The sequence below is a fragment of the Lonchura striata genome, chromosome 6 (genome assembly GCF_050655825.1).
Source record: "Lonchura striata isolate lonStrDom1 chromosome 6, ASM5065582v1, whole genome shotgun sequence".
In the NCBI taxonomy this organism is placed as follows: domain Eukaryota; kingdom Metazoa; phylum Chordata; class Aves; order Passeriformes; family Estrildidae; genus Lonchura; species Lonchura striata.
Window position 1 is genome coordinate 28,083,973 of NC_140708.1, and position 21,555 is coordinate 28,105,527.

Below are 21,555 nucleotides of genomic sequence, written 5' to 3' on the forward strand. Positions count from 1 at the left end.
GAACTGCTGTCTTACCCAGGCTTCACTCACACCTCTTCACTGACACCGTTTTCAGACTTTCATTTCTCTGCTGTCCTCTGCTCCCCGAGTACACACACTCACTACCCTTCACTGTGTTTCCAGCGTCCCATCTTGAGACAAGCCCAGCAGCTCAGTTCAGGTGCCAAGCTCCAGCCAGCACCACCCAGGAGAAGAAACTCCGGGCAAGTGAGAAGATTTACTGCCCCAGGTCCTAAATATGCCATCAGTGTTGTCACTCTGCCCGTGTACATCCCTCTTCCCTGGGTTTAAACAGCACATCTTTGTGCCACTTGGCTACAGTAATGAGACCCCAACCTAATTGCTATTCAATAAACTCCATTTAAATTAACAGCTCCATCCAATGATCACCAACATCTGCTGTTCATCAGGCAGCCTTCCCTCCCCTCCTGTTCCCTGCCTCTCCTGAAATCCCAGTGCCCCAAAATACAGTGTGTCTGTGCTGGGCATGAGCTAGGTGTAACAGAAACACACTGTCTCTGCTCGCAGCTGTGCAGGAACCCACTCACATGTGTGGGAGCACACACTTAGCTGCAACGATGGGACTAGGTGAGCCAGTGCAAGATGTAACCCCACAAATGCACAAGCATTCCTGTGCCTTTGTCTCACAAACACCCTATATCCAAATCTCTGGATCCTTTGTTGCACTGGTGATTCATTCCCCCAGATTGCATGTGGAAGAACTGGTGAGGAAAAGCGGTGACTTGTGCAGCAGATACTGGCAGGGACACTGACTACACAGGAGCTTCAAACTCCTTTGACTCATCATTTCTGTCTGAAGATTTAGTCCAATACCAGAATAGCTCTGGCTGAAAATCAGGTCCTGACTCTGGTTTCTACAGAAGGTAGGTTCAGTCTGTTCGGGCTGTGAAGCCCGTGTGTACCTAAAATCTCCAACAGCTCCATCGTGCTTGGGGAGAGGGAAGGTCACCTCTCTGATTCAGAGGTTAACAGGGTCACGCTTCACTTGTGGAAAACCTCCTGCCTAAAATTAAGCCTCAGCCTTGCAGAAAGCCAGGCCAGACAAGCCATTAAAAAAAGGTCAAAGATATTATCAGTTCCTAATCCAATTAGGTACTGATTATCTGTGAATTCAGCACAGCCTCGCTGTTAGAGCTATGCTTAGGAAAATGAGCATCTCCAAAAAAACAGCTGGAGATCAAGGGGGCTCTGAGAGCTGAGGCAGCCTTCTGAGAGATTATGCCTCTGCCTGGGGAGCACCGACTGTAGCAAGAGCTACGTTGGGTTTTCTTTGCTATCTTTCTTCATATGTGTCACTTGGTGGGTGACATTACATTGCTGGTGAAGGAGGCAGACAGATCTGTAACCATCCCTGCTCCTAAATATAAGTTTAAGAACAAAAGGAAACAAGAATTTCTAAATTCGATTAAAATCAGTGATGCAGCAGCCTGACTTGTTGGGAATTCTCCAGCAAAACATTTTTAATGGAAAATATCATTCTGGCTAACCCAACAGTTTCCATGGGGAAATAACAGTTTTACCGTTTCCTTGTTGGGGGGAATATTATTTTTTTATTTTTTATTTTGGTCAGCCCAGCAAAACTAGCACATTTTAAGGAGGTTTCCTCCTAGTGATGTTCTGGAAAAAAAACCTTTCAGCGGGGTAGAAATCTAACTGTTTTTAATCTGGGACTTGATTGCTTTATTAAGGGGATTACGTGATACAGTCCTGAGATACCAGAGGAATGGATTTGCTCCCGTGGCAGGTGGTCTGACTTTGAGAAAAGAGAGTTTGTGTGCTGAGTGGTGGCTGAAAGAGTTATGGAAATTACCCCCTGTAGTTCCATCTCCCTTGTCTCTGGACAAGAAGGTCTTTGAGGTTTGTTTGGTAGGTTTTTCTTGCTGATAATAGGACTGAACCATGGCAGGTTTCTCTCCCTAAATGGAGCACCTTGCACATCTTGCTGTAGCAAACTTTCTTGTAAATGTGTGAGTGGCTTGGGGTAGTTTCCTCTGTGAAAACAGGGAGAGGTGCTCTGGACAGGGCAAATCCTGCTGTGCCAAGTCCTGGATTTGTTTTAAAGTGTGATTCACAGAATGGACTTGGGGAATAACTCCCTCTGCCCTTTGTGGACCTCCTTCCTTGAAGGTAACATCAGTTTGGTTTTTATTTGCAAAAGGCAACAATTCTAATGTCTTCCCATGTGTTTTACAGTCTCCCATGCCTGGCTGGGCAGAGCCAGACAGGTTTGCAATACCTAGCTGAGCATCTCTATGGATTTCCACTGTTGCTGTTTGGCTGCAATGACATTTTAGTTGTAGCTTCTGCCTTAGGAAAGTGATACTCCTTCACAAAGAAATCTGCCTGTCAGCAGAGCCAGCCATGGGCAGGGGCTTGCAGATGCTGACAAGTGGGGATCAGATTGGAAGGGCAGCATTCCTGATGGGGCTGGGAGTCTGGTACCGCTTCCTAATCTCCAGGAAGAAGCAAGTTCTGATCACAGGCTGGATCTGCCAAGTGTGCTGGGTTCTGCAGGAGTTGAACCAGTCTGGATCTGAGTGCCAAGAGTGGTTCTTGCTTCTGACACAGATTTGCTGCTCAACCTTGGGAAGATGGAGTTTCCCTTCCATATTTTAGCTGTGAGAGCAACTTTTTGGCCAAAGAGTAGCAGTCCGAGTCTGTGCTTTGGGTTTACATCTGCTGAACATCTGGGCTTGAGGTTTAGCCATGCAGCAATGGTCACCAGCGTGCACTTGTAAAGGGCATCTATTACGCTGCATTAACCCCACGTGGACACATGCAGGCAGGATTAAGAGGCCATAATCACATTCAGCTTGGTGGGCTTTTGAAAGAGAAATCAAATGAAGGCTGTGAACAAGGACATCCCTGCGGGAGCTTAACACAATTTGGCTAATCCACTTGGCGTGTAAATGGTTTGTTCAACTTCATCTTTCCTGCCAGCAAGTATAGACAAGGTGGGAGTGAGAACATGTGGGCTTGAGACACTCAGGTAAGCTGAGTCAGGTCTTCTGTGGGGGTCTGGCTCTGGAGTTCCTGTTAGAGAGGGGCCCTTCCTTGTGAGTCTGAAACAAACTGGGGAGAAAGCACAACAGGCATAGCTGAGGGCAGGGCAGCTTCTCAGGCTAAGTGAAAGACAGAGGAGGAGATGTTGGTAAATAGTCCATTAATATCCAGTGTCACTCCATTAATTTCACTGAATAAATCTGTCCTCTTTTCTTCCTCCCATCTCCTATGGCCTGAGCTGGAGGCTGTTTGCTGGACTGGAAGGAGTACCCAGCAAAACCAATGCTGTTCTTGGTCAGACCATTACTAGAAGCTTGGTGATCTCTGGGACCAGTACTGTCTCTTTGATTCGACAAAGGTGGACAACAATGGCAAGCCTTGCTTCCATGAAGAAAGTTGGAATTGAGAGGTACTTTATGTCATTTTCCCTCTGCTGGAAAGGCAAGCAGATGCCTTCCAGACAGAATCTGTACAGCTGTGCCCATCCTGCCAAGAGGGCATCTTTTCCTCCACATCTGCATCTCCCCAGTGAGGACAAAGCCCACAGAGGATGGGAAGAGCAGCTCACCCTGTCTCTGAGACAAGGTCTCTGCTGAGAGCTAAGGCTCAAGGCAGGCAGGTGCAACAGCTCCCCAGGCTGAGCTGGGATGCCATGGCCAGGGAAAGAGTTGCAGCCAGTCCCCAGCTGGAGCAGCTTGCCTTATACCCAGGGCCTGAAGCACTGAAGCCCAAGGTGCTGCCACCTGGATAAAGAAGCAGCTCTGCAAGAATATCAAAGAAATTAGGGGATTTAAATCTGCACCTCTCTTGGAGTGACAGCACACGTTATACTGCAAGATTGTTATTCATGTGGGAGACACTGGTGAGGTCCCCACAGCCCATGGCTCTTCCATTCCTTCCTGCCACTGCAGGGGTTCATGTTACCAGTAACTTCAAAGACCATCAGAATCTGGGCATTTAGTGATGAGTGTTTCTCTGGCAATCAGTACAATCAGAGCAAAGAGATCGAGTACAAGGTGGAGGAGGGAGGAGAGGTAAGAGGTGAAGCTGGTGTAGGGACTACAGCTGCCCTGCAGGAAAGTTCAGGTGTCAGGACACTGAGCTTCTCTTCTCTGCAAAAGTGGCAGTGGATGTGTCCCTGTCTCTACCTTACTCACCTGTCTGTGTTGTGGCCATAATAAATTCATACCTATAAAAGACTATTTAAAATTCCTCTTAAGCTAGCATTAGAGACATGGGATCAGTGTGACTGACCTACATCCCTTCACAGCAATCCCAGATCCTGTCTCAGGCCTTCTCAGACCATGTACAATCACATCCAGCCCTTATCTCCATGGATCAGTGGAGATTTTGCTTGCCAGGTAGAAATCTCATTGATTGTTTTTTTTAATTGATGTTGCTATGGCAGGAAAGAGTTTTGCCCTATTGGAGCTGCATGGCTGCAGGTAAAGACTGCTACAGTTTGTGTAAGATTTAATTACAGAAGATGACTTGAGTGACCTGTCTCTAAAAAAGGCACTAAAAAAGCCCTGTTAGGACCAGCCCTGCCTTGGCAAGATGGGCCAGTTTGGCAAGCACTGGCAGGAGGGAGCTCCCCATCCCTAACCAGCCTTTCTAACCAGAGTCCCCAGCAACTTCTCCTCCAGTAAAAGGCAGCTCATGACTTGCTTTCTAAACAGCTACTGAGATAAATACCTTTCCTCTTTCCTTTGCCAATGCAGGCAGCACACTCCTGCATGACTGGGCACTGCTTCCTTTTCATGGCACAAACCACCCCACAGATCCTACTGAAGGGGCAATAGGTTGTGTGGGGTGACTGAGTTGGAGGGTAAAGACAACAAAAGATGCTTTGGTTTCAGTTATTCCTTGTCCCATGGGAAGGCAGGGAAAAGGTGAGAAGGGACCCTTGCTCTGGCATGCATCCTTCACATCCCCCTTCTCACTGACTCTTGGGCAGCTGCAAAATTCACCACTTTCCCAGCACTCACCCAGGAGGGAATAACGATAATAAAAATGAAATCAGAATGATTCCCTTCCCCTGACTGGGGGGACGGGAAGGGAACAAGCTCTTGGGAACGTCTTAGATTTCACAGCCTCCCCTGGCAAACGTGACTTTTCAGAGAGAAAGTCGCCGCCACTGGCTTGTCCTTTGCGTCTGCAGAAAGGGGGTTCTCTCTCAGCTTTTCCCTTGTTATTGGATCTGGTTGGAGGGGCTGTTGTCCTGCCACTTCCCCCATGCAAAAGAAACAGATTTATCATCCCTGATGGGCTCTGCTTTCCCAGCTTCTCTTGCCTCATTTAAAGAAAACCCCCAATCCCTCAACAATGTAGAGCTTGAAATCTTTTCTTCCTACATGATACTTCGTTACTGTGATTGCTTTTTATTGATTGACAGAGCTGCCTTTGCAAAGACACGGGACCCTCAGAGAATTGCAAGCAGCTGATTCAGTCCTGCTCTGAAACACGTGCACGCAACTTCACCCACTGAGCATGATGGAGCTGCACCTTCCCCTGCTCCTGAAACACAGCTTCCTTGGAGAGACAGTGGGAAGACTGGGAGATGGTTTCCCTGCCAGGCTGGGAAACACAGAACTGGTCCATTGGGGAAGGCACAGCTGGGCAAGAAGTTGCCACCAAGACTTTTATTATTAATAATGGCCAAAATTATCTTTTTCTGATCTTCAAGGGCAGGCTGTGGCTCTATAGGAAACTGCATCAGTGATACACAGGTCCTGGCAGGAACTTTGGTTTACTTCTCATGAAAATCTCCCTGCTTCCTCCACATGCTGTGGCTCACCACTGGCTTCATGTGAATGGTGACTCTGTTTTTCCATGCATGCTCTATCTGTGAGGGGTGTTGCCCAGTCACCCCAGCCACAAGAGAGCAAACTCTTAGTATGTACAGTGCAATGGTCTGGGCTTGCTAATGTTAGGTCTTGGCTGGTTTCATTCCTGGCTGCCAGCAGGCGGGAACACGAGTGGAGGAACAGGTGAAGCAGTGAGACCACACAGCAAAGCAAAGCACTGGCATCTTTCTTGCTATCCCTTGATAGAATTTAGGAAGACAAAAGCTCACAGCAACCAGATCTCCCAAGGTGGTCTGGAGGATGTATCTGCCTGCCCTGGGTCTTCAATCAAACCTGAGGATACTTTTGTTCCCTGACTTTCTGAGGAAACATTGCTCAGAAAGTAGGAGACAAAATGCAACTGTCAGAATACAGATCTTGACCATGATGTATGGGGCAGTGAGATGGGCTGCTGCTTGTTATCCCCTGCCCTGTTGCAGCAACAGACAAGGGGATGATGCAAAAAGTCATTGCCAGCCAGCAGGCAGATCATAGGGAGCCCAGCCATAGAAAAGGATGACCTGAAAGGATCACTTGTAAAGGTGAGGAGAGCACTAGCTATTAACCTGCTGCAGACACTGATTAAAGACACACTACCCTATAGCTTACATTCAAGGTTTTCTAGCCACACTAGGAAGAGCAATAATACTTAACCAAGAAGTGCTTCCAGTGTTGTTTCCAAGTGTTTTAAATTTTAGAGCAGCTCTTTTCTCTTTTTCCTGCAGGCAGGAAGCTATTGGGCTGCCCCAGCAGTGCTAACCCAGCCCTCACTTCCATTATTAGACCAGCACTTCAGCACCACTCACTGAGATGGCTTCACACAAGCACAGGCTGGGGTTGTCTTGCTCTGCCTGAGCAAAGCACTTAACCAAACCAGCAGCATAAAAGCTGGGGATGTGCACTCAGCCAGCTCACAAGGCAGCCTGCCCTCACCTGCCCCAGCATGTCAGGGATGCTTTTCCTTCCTGCCTGCTCTGTGGCACCAAGCAGTGGGTGGGATCCCTTCCTAATGCCAGATACCAAGAGCAAGGGAGTTGTCTGTGTTGGGAGCAGCATTTACCAGTGTACACACTGGCACTGCTCTGGCCACCAGGTGCCTGTATTCCCACTCCATCCTCTCTGCAGCAGTTTCTACCCTGCAGCAGGTTATCTGGCATAAATTTTGGACACAACCAAGAAGTCTTTCCACAGCTGTAGTGTGGGCTGTTTGGTACTAGCATACAGCCCTCTATCCCCAAATTTGCATTGACATGAGACCTGTCTGAGCCTCCCTGGTATCTCCCAGCAGAGGGAAACACTGGCACAAGGACATGACCAGCTTACAGCAATAGTTTGTGTAATGCTACTGATGGACACTAGCACCCTACTTCTCTTCTGGGAGCCAAGGCACTCTGGCCACATCTGGGAGCATGGGGGAGCCCCAGGGCAAGCAGGCGTGTATCAGCTGCCAGGCTTCTGTGTTGGGGATGCCTGTCAGCTTTGCCTCCAGGAAAATCTTCCCTGTGGTGAGGGCAGCTTTAAGCAGTGCCCCAAAGCCCTGACATCTTGGAAGGGTTTTTCCCTTTGTCTCGTTTTCCTTTTTTCCAGATCTGACTTAAAACAGAGATCAGGATGACTCTCAGCAAGCAAAGATCCCATGACTGTTTCCCCAAGCGCCAGGATATTAGTCCTTGTATGCTGGCCATATTCCAGCTCGGGAAATTACCTTCTGCCTCCCTAAATCCCCCCTGCGGTTTCAATTGGATACGGGTTTCTTCGCTCTCTTGCCGAAACTGCTGTGCCGGGTTGCTGTGCGCGGTTAAGCAGCTGCTGTCGGAGGTGGGTGACAGGATGGATCCCGGGGGCGCTGGGGTCAGCGCTGGCGGGGGCAGGAGCGCCGCCTGCCGAAACGCCGCCACTCCTGGGGGCTGCACTTGCCCCGGCGGGCTCTGTTCCCAGGCTGTGCCCCTCTCTCTTCTACCCCCTTGGCCTTGCAGAACCACGACTTGCATATACTGAGATGGATTTTGCTTCATTCTCTAGCATGTCAGCTGCCTGGCTGCTGGAGCATGGATGTGCTCACGCACCTGGAGAACACGTGCTCACAGGCATCTTGAGGCACAGGATCCCTCTCCCCCTGGCTAGTCCTCATGTCTTTGCAGAATAGCTATGGACTTTTGGCCATTCTGGGACTCGTGCCTCTGGGAACAGCTCTGAGGCCACATGTGGCATGGTATGCCTGCAGTATGAGGTTCTGAGCAGAAAAGTATCGTGGACCCTCCCCAGAGGAAAGGTCCTGTTCTGCCCCAGCCCAGGACACAGCCAACAGTAGGACCCCTTTCACCAGCCCTTGTGCTGGGGAAGGCACCAGCGTGGACCCATCTACCGAGTCACCCAATGCTGGAGCAAATCTCAAGAGTCAATAACCCTGGAAGAGGAATCCCAGAGGTCTTCAGACTGAAGCTGTTCAACCTCGAGTTAAAAATGCAACACTGTCAAGCAGCCAGGCTTTGCGTTGTTCTTGTTGCCAGAATCTATATAAGCAAATTACTTTGCTGTCAGGAATACAACAGGAGACAGAGAGAGAAATCCCCTGCTTGGGCACTCTGGAGACAGGACTGCAATATTCTGAGTAATGCAGCCATATCACTGACATCCCCTGACATCTGGGGATACAAAAAAAACCCAACAACCTAGCAGAAAACCTTTAGTTATTTAATAGCTGTGATTTGTGGATGAACTATAATATACAGTGAAAGGTGGGGACAGCAATGGCCTTTAATGAGGAAATCTCACATGTTTGCGTATGCGTGTCAAGGGGAGATGTTTATATAAATATACACACATTTGCACACACGTGTTAAACAGTCTTCTTATATGTCCTATGCATGCACATATAAATGTATGCATCTGTGCACGTGCCTGTGCTGTGGGCAAGAGAGCTGCCAGCAACAGTAAAATTTCGCTCCAGCGTGCAGAAAGCTGTGGGGCCTGTGGACAGGAGCTCAGCCCTCCCTTCTCCCCATGAATCACAGCCCACGGATGAGGATCAGTGCGGACGTCAACTCTGGTGCCAGCTCTTCTTCCCTGGCTCCTCCGGGCTGGATTCCCTCCCCTCCTTGCCCCCCCAACCCCCCTATTCCCTACCCCCCTTTCCCTTCCCAGCAGGATGACATTCATCCATCATCCAGCATTTTAAGTGCTGGCATGTCATTGAGGCTGTCAGCCGCCCTCTTTGCTCAGTGCAAGGAGCTCCGCTTGGCGGCTTGGTGCAACCATTTCCATTTGGAGCCTGTAATCCTCCTATTCGGCTTAGTTCCACTCGGTTTCCCAGAGTGCAGAGTGAGGGAAACCCGGTGGGATAGCAGTAGATTATATCAAATAATAAAGAGAAAGCTTGCTCTAATAACTCCAACCATGGGATCCTCAGGCCACTGCCAGGGTCGAGCACTGCAACTTGCCAGGGCAAATCCTCTATAGACTTTACCCCTTTTGCTCCCAAAGCCAGAGACACTCTGGGTCCCACCTCAGTGCCACCGGGTGTAAATCTGGAATTAACTCCCCTGACTTCAGTGGAACTACTCCAGATTTATGACTGAAATTGAGCTTGGGATCTGGCCCCAGCTCAAATCCTGTGGGTGTAAACTGAGCTGTAGCAACTTGGCCCCACAGCTGAAAAATGGATTGACATAAGGAGAAGAAGGATGGAGACAGGGTTACTTAGGAAAGTCAGCACAAGGTGCCAGGGAAAAGTCATTTCACTATCCCTTGCCCAGAGGGCTGGCATTCCTCAGAGGTCTGCCTGTATTTCATCTCAACAAATGAACACGTCCCGATGTCAAATGTGCTCTTCAGAGAAGATAGACTGTTCAGCAGCAGGTACTACTGTGGGGACACTCTCTCTCCTACCTCATAATCCCACTACACTCCCAGCAGATCTCCTTTGAAGCCCACACTGCCCTAATCCACATGTGTGCTTGCCCCAGCTGTTCCAGGTGCCATTGCACCAAAAGGTAGCCTGAGAGATGGCACAGCTGCCAGCCCAACTCCGCTATGTCATGCTCAGCTACTCAGGTTTAAACTGGGAGTTAGAGGAGATGCTTATTTTAGAAGCAAGTTGTTTTTGCAGCATGCTTAGTCAAAGCAAAAGTGGGAGGGAAGGCAGGGGGATTATTTAAAGGGAAAACCCCTGAGCATGGACCCAGGAACTGGGCTAATTTTAGAAGCCAGACTATTCTGGAGTCATGACAAGAGTCTCAGTGGGCCTTTGAGAAGTGGGCAGCACACCAGAAGAAAGTGGGGTCCAGGAGTAATCATGTATGGACTGGTGCTGAGAGTCTGTGTGGATACACCGAATCAGCCACTTTGGCTGTAGCAAGCAGCTTATGATTGGTGCCTCAGTTTCCCCATCCCTGTGTGGGGATACAACTTTCATGTGAGGTCACTAAAATAAAGAGTCAAGACTTAGGATGTGCAGATGGCAACTAGAAAAGAGCCATTTTTTTCAATCTCTAAGAAAACATAAAAGGAAATCTCTGACTGGTTTGTCTTTATGGTATTTTTATGCATTTCTTGCAAAAATGCTGAGATAAAGGCCCCCAGCAGTTTCCTGCCAGAGGTGTGGGCATTTGCAGGAAGGATGCAAGCCAAGGGGCCAGGACTGTATGCAGCCAGCTGATGAGTTCTCATTCTACATCTGCAAATTCAAGACTGGGTTGTAAAATCACCTCTGCTGCTTCTGAAGCCCTGCCCGACTGCCCCAACAACTGTGAAACCCAGGAGCAAGTATTTACCTGTCTATAACACCATAGTATGGCAGCACTTTGTAGGGCAGCAGTCCCAAGCCTGCAGAGCCCTGACTCACCCTCCTCTCCTTGCTGGGCAGCAGTGGAGCACGCTGGGGGATGTGCGAGTGTGCATGTCTGCCTGTGCTCCTTCCCTGCACCTGCCAGCCTGCTGATCTATAAGCTAATCCTACCCCAAGCTGATCTATAACTAATTCACTTACAACACAATTGCAATATCGATTCCCAAACTCCTTTGCAGACAGTGCTAAAATGTGTGTGTGTGTGCAGCAGGGACAAGGGAGCCGGCTGACAAAAAGCCAGAGCATGGGGAGGGCTCCACTCCTCACGGGGGAGATCAGAACATGCTGCAGAGGCAGCTCCATGTGTGCCTTTCAAGTCCTTCCCTTTGTCTCCGCTGCCACCAAGGGCTGTGACAGCTCTGGAGAGGTCTGAACGTACCTTTCTGCCCAGACATCCTATGGATCCTATGCATCCACCATTCTTGCACCTGTGTGTCACCAAGAATGTGGTGTTTTTTATCTTTCCCCACCATTTCAGCAGAGCAATCCTAGTCCCACATTGTCCCCCACTATGGGAGCCAGAGCTGCACAAGCAGGTGTGGGTGCTGGACATCCTTGTCTGGAGGAGAAGCACATGAGCAAAGACCAGCTTCTCCAGGGTCACATCTAATGCAGAAGGTGAGAAAGAGGCTGTTTCCAGCCTGCTCCAGACCTCTCTGGAGGTGGGTTGAAGCAGGAATTGTGCTTATCTGGGGAGGTAATGGCTCCCACAGTTCCTGGTCCAACCCCAGAAGACAGGTAAACTCACCCCAGCAGAGACAACTACCTGCCCTCCAGTGTATGGATCAATAGCATCTTGAGGGCAAGCTGGAGCTCATTGCCTGTGCACCTGACCTTGCTCACACCAAGCTGGTTTGTAATCAGCCTAAGAGGTAAAAAACCCAGCACAACCTGAGACCAAATGGTATCTTCTCAAATCCTGAGGCAAGCAGATGCTATTGCAGTGTGTTCCTCCTTCTCTGAGCAACTGGCAGGGCATGCAGGGGTAGTATGAAGCTTAAAACTCCACCAACTCCTGCAAGAGGCACCTAATTTCTGTGCTTCTTCACGAAGTTTGTACCATTTACACCAGCAGCACATGATAACTCTGAAGCCACCTAGAAAAGCTCCTGTTTTGGTCAGTGGTCTCTGAGATCAACTCTTTACTCCAGGAGCCACATTTGAAAGGTTGATTTATGCAGCACAAAGTAAAGAAGACATATTTAATGATGAATGGAAATGTCATATTGATCCTATGGGCAGGCTGTGAAATATGGCTGTACATGGGCTGTCGCCGAATCCACTGAGCAAGTGGAGGCATTTGACAGCAGGGCAGTCAATATGGGGATCAAGCTGCCCCCGTGCATCTGCCTCCCCGATAAGCAACACTAAACTGAGATGGAAATCAGGAAAAAGCTCCTAGGCTTGAATGGAGAGAAGATATTGAAGAATTCTCCCATCCATCCAACCAATACTAATATTATCAGTACATCGGGGATGTTTGCAGGCATGCACGTCCGGGGTGACGGCTGCCTTTGCATCACACACAGCATGGTGGGGCACTGACTGAGGCCATGGCAGCTCCAGCATTAAATAATACTGACAAGAGGCAAGACTGTGTGTGGTGGAAGGACAAAGACATGTCTCTCACCAAATACAGCTCTGTGATGGATATCCCACACAGTCTGTAGCAGAAGCAGCACTACCCAATGCCTGTGATTCTCTACAAGGAAAAGGCGACATCCCCAGGGTTGCCAGAACTCAGGCTAGAATATTGAGAGACAGTGTTACTGCTCAGTCTAAGGAGCATCTTTGGTCCCCTTCGGAAAAGGGACCCCACAACAACATGGTCATGTGGGACAGCCCCAGAGGGACTTTGGTGGCCACCTTCATTGCCCTGCCCTGCTCGCATTGTAGCCATGAAGACCTTTGAGTTGGTGTAGAAGGAAACTTCCACTTGGACAGAGCACAGCAGAGGAGTAAAGTGATCTTAAACTGGCAAAAAAAGAGCATCAGCCTCATATAATTTCTCTGAAAACAAGATTTATTGAAGTTCTGTCTGTGGAAATCACTGTAGTGTGGAACACTCACCATATAGATTCGATCACTGACTCGTACCCTACTACATTTTTCATTAGGAAAAATATTGGCTGGGAAAGTTTGACCCCATAATCTCTGCATTTTAAACAATAACCAAGGAAAATAAAAGTGACGGGCTAAGGAAATCTCTTCCACTTCAGCACTCCTCTAGGTAGGAGCCAGGAACTGTAAATCACTCCTCTGGACCAGAGCTACTTGCTATGACCCTTTGTGTTGAGACCCCTCCAGACCTGACGCTCTTTGGCCACATCTGCCCAAGGGGTCTCTGGTGTGGGCACAATGTACATTGGTACCTGCTGGAGGACTGAGCCACATCACTGTGTGCCCAGAAAAACATTTCAGAAAACAGGACTCTACTCTCACCATGATTTGGGATCCTGATATGCCCAAGGAGGGACAATCTCCACTGTAGGGCAAATCAAAGATAACATTCATCTGAGACTCAGCTTCTCATCTTTCTGTAATAAGATCTCCTTGGTCTGCACAGGGCTAACACAGAGGACAGGCAGAGCTCTACAGAGTCAGTAGAACTGTGGTCTCTGCCTTCAGTTTGGCCAACCTGTCCCTGTCACCCACCAGCATCACACAAGGGATGGCTGGAGTCTCAGCTGCAGCTTCACCACAGCCCCTTTCAAATTAATTCCTGGTTTATGGTCTAAATAAATTAACCTTCATCGATTAGAGGTTCGCAGTGCTTTTAATGTCAGTGTCATAATCAGATATCATAATGGATTTGCCTTTCTAAATCATAGCTCCAAAAGGCCTTCAATCTGAAACTCTGTTTTATGTGTGGCCCAATTAGAGACCACAAGGCTTTGGACCCCAGTCACTTCTGATAACCTGATAACCATTTACACATGCTGCTTGTTGGTGGCCTTCAAGACTGGAAGGCAACCTTACCCTGAATCCCATCCCTTTCTGCTTCCCACTACCTGCACTCCTTGATGCTTACCTTCTAACAGCCAGAAACACACCTCACTTTGCAGCAAAAACCAAACTCGAGCAAGCCAGAAGCAGGCAGTGCTGCTCTGTCTAATTCATGCACTGGGTGTATATGAGAAGAGGTCTCCAAATCATTTATGAAGATGGACTCACCTTGGTGAGTCAGCAACAGCACCAGAATTCCACCTATTGCTCACATTCTTGTTGGGAATCTCTGTGCCAGCCCAAAGTCAAAGTTATAGAATCTGGTTATTCATCAGTGTCAGCCTCTTCTCCCAAGTAGCAAATGACAAGACAAGAGGAAATAGGTTGTTCCAGGGGAGAAAATATTTAGATTGGGGATAATTTCTTCACAGAAAGGGTTGTCAAGCATTGGAACAGGCTGCCCAGGGCAGTGGTTGTATCACCATCACCAAAGCTATTTAAAAGAAGTACGTGTGGCACTTTGGGATGTGGTTTAGTGGTGGATTTGGCAGTGCTGGGTTAGTGGTTGGGCTTAATGATCTCAAGGGTCTTTTTCAATTTATATAATTCTATGATTCTGTAATCTTAAATAATGCATCAGACAGAGCTGAAGTGATGATTTTGGAAGAATTTGTCTCCAAGTGCTACCAAAAAAAAACTTTTGCCCATGTGGAGACTAAAGGTGCATCACAGGCAGCCTGGTCAACATAGATCTGTGAGAGCAGCCACCGGCTTTCTAGGGAGTGTTTCCTGTCTTTCCCTTTATCGCTGTTATCTCTGGGCCCTTTCTAAGCATCCATCTGATACCAGAGAGGGAATTCCTCTCCACCTCTTCCCCTGTGTTCAGCATCTCCCTTGCAACTTCTGCAAGACTCCTTGGTTTGATTTCCAAGTTCTGACATAGCCATTACTTACAAAGAGTGATTAGTTTGGTTGTTGTTGTTAAGTCATTTTTTAAATGGCTCCAGGCAACATCAGAGAACAAAGAAACAAAATATGCGTGAAAAGAGTTAATCACAAATTACTAATTATTTTTCCCCCCTCCCTCTGCACTCTTTCCTCCCCAAATCATGAAATATTATCCCCATGAAGAAAGGAAAAGGTCTGTCCATTTGTGAGCCCTTCACGGATTTTATACACCTAATTTATCAAATGAGAAACACTTCCTGATCGTCCAGGATTATTTTGAGAGGTGAGCTCGTGACCCCTGACCTCACTGCTGAGAGCCACGGCGAAGGGCAAAGGCTCTGATTTACGTGTCCCGAGCTGCAGCCCCAGGCTGCGAGGTGGGGAACGATGGAGCCTCACTGGCTCAAGAAGCGAGCCCTGATACCCCAGTGAGGGGCAGCCGCTGAGCCGGACCCTTCATCTGGAGAGATCCCATGACTCCAAGTGTTTCTGAACCCATTCGGATTTTATGGGGCTGCTGATTTCAAACAGGCCGAGCTCTTTGAACAAGGCACTGTGCATGCCATTTGGAGGTTTGTATTTATTTACGGTGAGGTCTTTTATTCCTCTTTCCAGACAAAATGTACGTGCCAGAAAACAGGTCTTTATCTCAAAAGAGTGCAGCCAGAGGCACAATCTGGAAGCAGTGGTAGTCTGGGCCCCTACAAATTTTATTCAAAAGGAAAATTTGCAGGGTGATAAAAGTTGATGAGTTCAAGCCATGGAGACACCCACTGCTTCCAAGTCTAGATCCACTGGGACATTCTTGTTGAAGGTCCCCAGTTTGCTTAGAGTCAAGGCACCAAATCTGAGGAAAGTATTGTTGAAAATAATTACTCTTGCAAACACCAAATTCCCTGCTTTCTCCATTCTTCCTATCCCACAGTACCAAGTATCTATAGTTCCACTGGAGATAGGCCTTTGACTGGGCTAGGGCAAAAACTACTGTTGAGGAATCTAATGCGTAAAACCTCTGTTTCAGATGCCCATGCTCCTCTGCCACCCTTTGTCTCTGACCTTCATCAAAACAAGTGTGTTCTTATCCCTAAAATTGACACCCGAGCTTCTCTCTGGGCCTTGAAGATTCAGTATTCAACTACAGATACATCTAAATACTAAAGGTGTCCTTACAAACAGGCAACAGTAAAATCTAGCATCTCCAAGAGATGTGATTTCCAAATCTGTACCAGCAGCCAACACAGAGCAGAAGGCAGCAGTAATGCTGGGACCTCTCTACAGTGGAAGGCTTGAATATATCTGCTAGCTGACAGGTATGTAAATCTCCACCTCCCAATATATTTGCAGCCTTTAGGGCTGGCTCCATTCACAGAGACATTCTGAACTGCACCAACATCACTTCAACAGGCTCAGATTTTGCCCTTTGCATGCTTAAAGACCTTTGACCTTTTCTGTATGCATTCAGAAGTATATCCTATTTTGCGTGAAAATGAAGTTATTTGTCTAACTAAGAAAAATAAATAGACCCGAGTCTCCCAGAACAAGGAAAGAAGTTTGGGAGAAGCATGCTCCCAAGGTAACATTATTTTTCCAAGAGAGAAAAAGCCCATCCTGTTTGCCTAAAAGCTGAAAGTGATGCAAAAGGGGCCATAAGGGAGTATGAAAATGCATTTGAATCAATAGGATAAAGTTAACAGGATCAGGAATAAATAGAATTAATGAAATAGGATAAAAACGTCAGAGGAGATAAAAATGCCAGACTCCACATTGCCTCAGAAATCACTGCTGAAGGAGCAGCAGGGCCAAGTTCATCCTGGGTGTAATTCATTTGGCTGTTTCCTCCTGCCATTTTAAGGCTTGGTGGATTTAGGAGCTTTGGGTTGTTGGGGTTTTTTTGCTCCCTGTCAATGATGTCTCAATTCAAATAATGTGTGACATTCTTGGGTTTGCTCCACGCCTGCCTGGCACAGCTTCTGGTCTGGCTTCTATAAATGGCAGCTTCCCATGACCCAGCAGCTCTGCTCTGGCTACTGGAGCATACAGAAAGGTGCCTCCATGTGAATTTGGGTGACAAATTCAAAGCAGCCACATTTGCAAAACAGTTTTTCTGCTTATATAACAGACTCCATTCTGATTCAACAAGCATGCTGGCAGCCAGGCTTCTCTCCAAATGTGTTTTAATCTCTCTGGCTTTCAAGGAATTTATGCTTGTGCTTTAAGTAAAGCAGGTGTTTTGTGGATTGAGTCCTGAATCCTTTTCACAGAAGCACCATCTTCCCATGGTCCCTTGAACACAACAGTGAGAGGCTTTAGGAGAGATACTCAGGTATTTGCTGGTTGTATTTCCCAACAGCTCACTGCTGTGCCACAGAGCAGGGCACTCCAGCAGCTCCCCTGATGTGCCTCACTCCCACACACCCCTTGCTGCACCACCAAAAATATAAAAAGAAAGGAAATTTAAATATGACGAAAAGCATCTTTTCTCTATTCTTGTTCCCAAGGCACCTTGTGAGCAGGTGTAAGTTCTGCATCTCAGCAAAACCATGAACCTGACTAATTTTCTGTTTTATAGGAGGAGAGACATGCCCCTTCAGAAAGCAGCAGTCCCACATAAGCCTCATTCATAGGTGAGCAGGTCCTGAAGCATCCCATGCAGGTGCCTACTGAGATCCCCTTACTGGAACACAACACTGAAGCTCACATTCCCATCACTGTAAAACAGGCAGAAAACTCCTCAGCAACAAAGCTGTATCAAACACCATGTTGGAAATTTGACACCCTTGGAGGTGGCAGTTCCCTGTGTCGCATAGCATCTGGCTCTTTCATGGTGCTGGTCTGGGATGACCCCTTCATCCCACCATCTTGGCTTTTCCCAACTCCCAATCCCAGGCTAAACTTTGCTTAGTTTAGGAGACTTGAGTGCACCACCCCAGGCAGGATGGCTTCAGGCCATCAGCTAAAATAACTGCTTGTCATCATCTCCTTTGTCTGGGCTTTGGACTGACAGGAGCTGCATCCACTCCCTTTGAGATCCTTTTACACTCAATCTCTGAAGGTCTGACTGATTCCCTTTCTTTTGCTGCCTGGGTTGGTTATTTTCACCCTGTGCCTTTTTGGGGTCTTTTTCTCTGTTCTGCATTGCTCCCTTTCTCCCTCCATGTATACTATTCCTACCATCCTGGGCAGAGTAGACTCTAGAACATCCCTGCTGTGATTTAGGGTGTCATCCAATCCACTGCTGCATTTGCATGCTCTGGCATGGTGGGAGGTGCTGGTGACCATGGGTCTCAGTCTATGGGACCAAGCTGGGACCGTGTCGTACCATGGCAGGAGAGAGCTTGGGGGGTGCTCTATTTCAGCATCCTCCTCCATTACTGCTCACATCCTCACACCGTGGGGCAGGTGAATAATATGAACCTCACCAGTGTCATGTGGCTGCACCAGAGAGGGATGATCAGAGGGATGTTCAAAGGAGACACACCAAACTGCCCCAGGCTGTGCTGTGGATTCTCTTCACAACAGGCTGTCGCCAGAGTCGGGTGGCCAGTGCACTCTGACAGCACAAACAATTCCTCCCGGGTCAAGGACCTGGCACAGTGCAGGGTATCACTTAACTCCCAGACGTGGATGGCACAAGATGGGGGGTTTTACTCATGTCAGTTGGCTGGACCCCTTCCCAAGGAGCACAGAGCTCCTGAGCTCGGCCACTGATGGGAACAGCACAGGGAAACACAGCAAGGCAATGACTGTCCCTGGCACTGCTTGTGCCTTGATTGTCATATGTCCCAGACTGTGGTACAGGCAAAGTCAGGGTGCCAGGGCTGTCCTCCACCATAGCCCTTGGGATATGCTTTTCCTGAAAGTTACTTTGATGCTGTCTGCATCTGTAAAATCTAGACTCTAGTGCTCCAGGGGTTAAATTAAACTGTGCTGACATGAAAGGGCAGCTCATGCTGGAGCATCATGCACAGCAGTCACCATCTGCAGATGGGTGACTCATGCTTCACAGCAAGGACAGCACCCCAACCTTGCCTTATATCCTTTAACCAGGGCTGATGTACACCCTGCTGCCTTGGTGGGCTGCACCTTGTAGTGGGAAAGCCCTCTAGCCCTAGGGAGTTCTTCCATAAGAAGCAGAGTCCAGGTGTGCATACACTCACAGGTGAGAAACTGGGACTGGAGGCCAGGCTGGCATCCAGCCCGCCACCATGCAGGGTCCTGCCTCAGCCCTTTCCTGCTGAAGTGGCTCTGATCTGGATCAGGACAGAGGATCCAAGCCCAGCTAATATGGATGGGGTGAAAAAGATTACATCTCCTAGAGCTCTTAAAAGGGGTGAATGACAAATGCAGGTTCATCAGCAACACCATGCTGCTGCCCCTCAAAAAATCTGCAGGAGCACTTCCTTTGCAGGCCTGCAAGTGCTGGATTCAGCCCACCAGGAGGTCTGGAAGGGAATCAGGCACAGTGGTCTGTGATCACACATCAAGCAAAGCTCAAGAATTGTGCTGCTGTCTTCTCCCATAGCAGGGAGATGGACGTCAGCAGGCTCTATCAGTGTCATCAGGTCACTCTCTTTTCAGTTAGAAATGAGTTGTTACACTGAAAATAATTGACCCTTAATGCCAGCTGCAGGGACCAGAGCATGCATTGCCATGAGGTTATGCTCCTTCCAATCTATCTGCTGTCCCTGTGTTGAGCTCAGATGTCTCTTCTTTTCCTCCAGCCCCCAGCTCTCCTCTCAGCTTTCAGAGCCACCCTGGCTTCTGGGATGTGCATTTAGCCTTTTCCTTCCCCCACCACCCTCACTGCCCCACTGCCCCATAAGCAGGGTTAGGAATGTCTCATACAGCACCACCAGTCCCTCTGGTATTATCCAGGAGGGACCTGTAATGCCTGTAATTCAGGAGAGACCTGGAAGAAGACTTGGCTACCCAATATCCATTGGCTCCTTGGGACATCACTCATGTGAACGTTGCAACGATGACATTCTTTTCACTTCTTCTGAACTATGGCTCTAGTGAAAGCATTAAGAGACCAGTATTTCCAGAGACAGTTACTGATACTGATGGGGAATGCCTCTGCATTTTAAGGATCCTTATCACTGATGACTCCTCATTTGCGAGCCTCAGCAGGCTGGGAGATTCGTTTTCTCTCTGTCCTAAGTCTTTCCAAAAGGAGCTGCCCCATCGCAGCAACAGCCATGTGTTTTTGAGAAAATAGTGGGTCAAGCAAATGGTGCAGTGATACAGTGTTATAAATGGGCTGGAGCAAACTAATTCCTTTCTTGACTCCAATCTGTTCTCTGGGCTTGGCGGGACCATTTCCTACCCCAGTGTCTCTATTTGTCCTCTGCTTCTCGGCCTTATTAATGTGGTCACAATTTCCATGGAAAGACACAGAGCAGGGGATGATTTTGGACTGGGATATCTGGTACCTCAGCAATTCCAACAACTGTGGCTGTTGCTGCACACATTTAGGCTTTCCTCCACCTTACAGGTGCTAAAGCTTTCCCTGCCCACCCATATCCAACATAGGTTGGATACTGAGCCCAGACCTCAGCAGGAGTCTGTTAGATGCTTTTGTGGATCTCTGAGCATAGACTTGCTGGTGGACATGGAAAGCACAGCAAGGACTTGGAGACAGGGTGGGCAGATGTAAAGCGGCTGCTGCTGGAGTGCAGCATGACAAACAACTTTATGCCCCAGCAGTATTTCTCTGTAGCTTTCAGGGAAGGGGAGTCTCAAAAATGTGGAAAGGCAGGAACTGGAAAGCAACACTGGAAAACCAGAATTCTTCTGCCCATGAAAATCTCCTTATAGCCATAGCAGTGTCTTCTGCCCAGCATTTTCAGGGAAGAGGCAGCGGCTCAGCCATGTTCCCAGCCCACTCCCTGCCTTCCCCTTCTGGCAAAGCTGCACAGGCCCATGTAGACAGGGAATGGGCAGCACAAAGCCAGGCTGGCAGCACAGGGCAGGGATGAGGCAGGTGGACTGTCCAGGCCTTTGCAGGTGCAGGGCTATACAGACAATGCATCTGCCATGCTCACCTCCCACTCTCTGGGCTATCTCGTATGCCAGTCCCATCTTCCCACAAGTCTGCTGCGTGTTTGTCCTCAGTGCCTTTCCTAGATGGGAACACCCGGCTGAGGCTCAGCGATGCACTGCCATTTCCACCTGCATTGGTGGTGCAGCAGGCACAAGGCAGCCTGGCTGCCAGCCTGGGCAGGGTTTTCCATGCAGAGCAGGTAGCAGGACCACCCACAGCCAGGGGTAAACCTGGGGCACAACCCACTGCAAAATTGACGGTGGCCTGCTACAGCAGAAGAAGGAAAGGTTGATTTACATCCCCAACATCTCCACGCTGCTTGGCTCCAGCAGAGCTAAAGTGCTGGTTTTGCCTGTACTGGGCCCATTGCGGTGCAAGATCCTGCCAAAGTGTGAGAGGGATGTGTGGTGGAAAGCGTATCAGGGGTGGAATTGTCTACACGCAAATGCTCAACTTTATGTACTTTTAACTAGAGGTGTAACAGATGGTTGCATTTCGGTCCAAGCAGCGGAGAGCCATGCCCATTCCGGCTGGAGCCAATCAATCCCACCACTCTGGGGAAAACGGCAAGCTGGGTTTGGAAGCACGGCTGCCAGCAATCCAGAGGAAGGCTTTGCACAAGCAAACATGGGCCGCTGCCATGCGAAACCAGGGAAACAGGATTAAAGAGACATTGAGACAGACAGCAGAGCACGATGCCGGTGCCGTGGGCTGTTCCCAGAGCAAATGGCAGCAGAGATAGCAAGCAGCCAGGGCTCAGCAAATGCACATCAGCCCAACCCTCCAACAGGGAGGGAAAAGGAAAAACCCTTTCTGGGGAGGGGAGAGAAGTTTATGGGATGGGGAGGGATCTGCTCCCATGCAGTGATGCTATGGTAAGGGAATGTCTGCAATACTCTGCC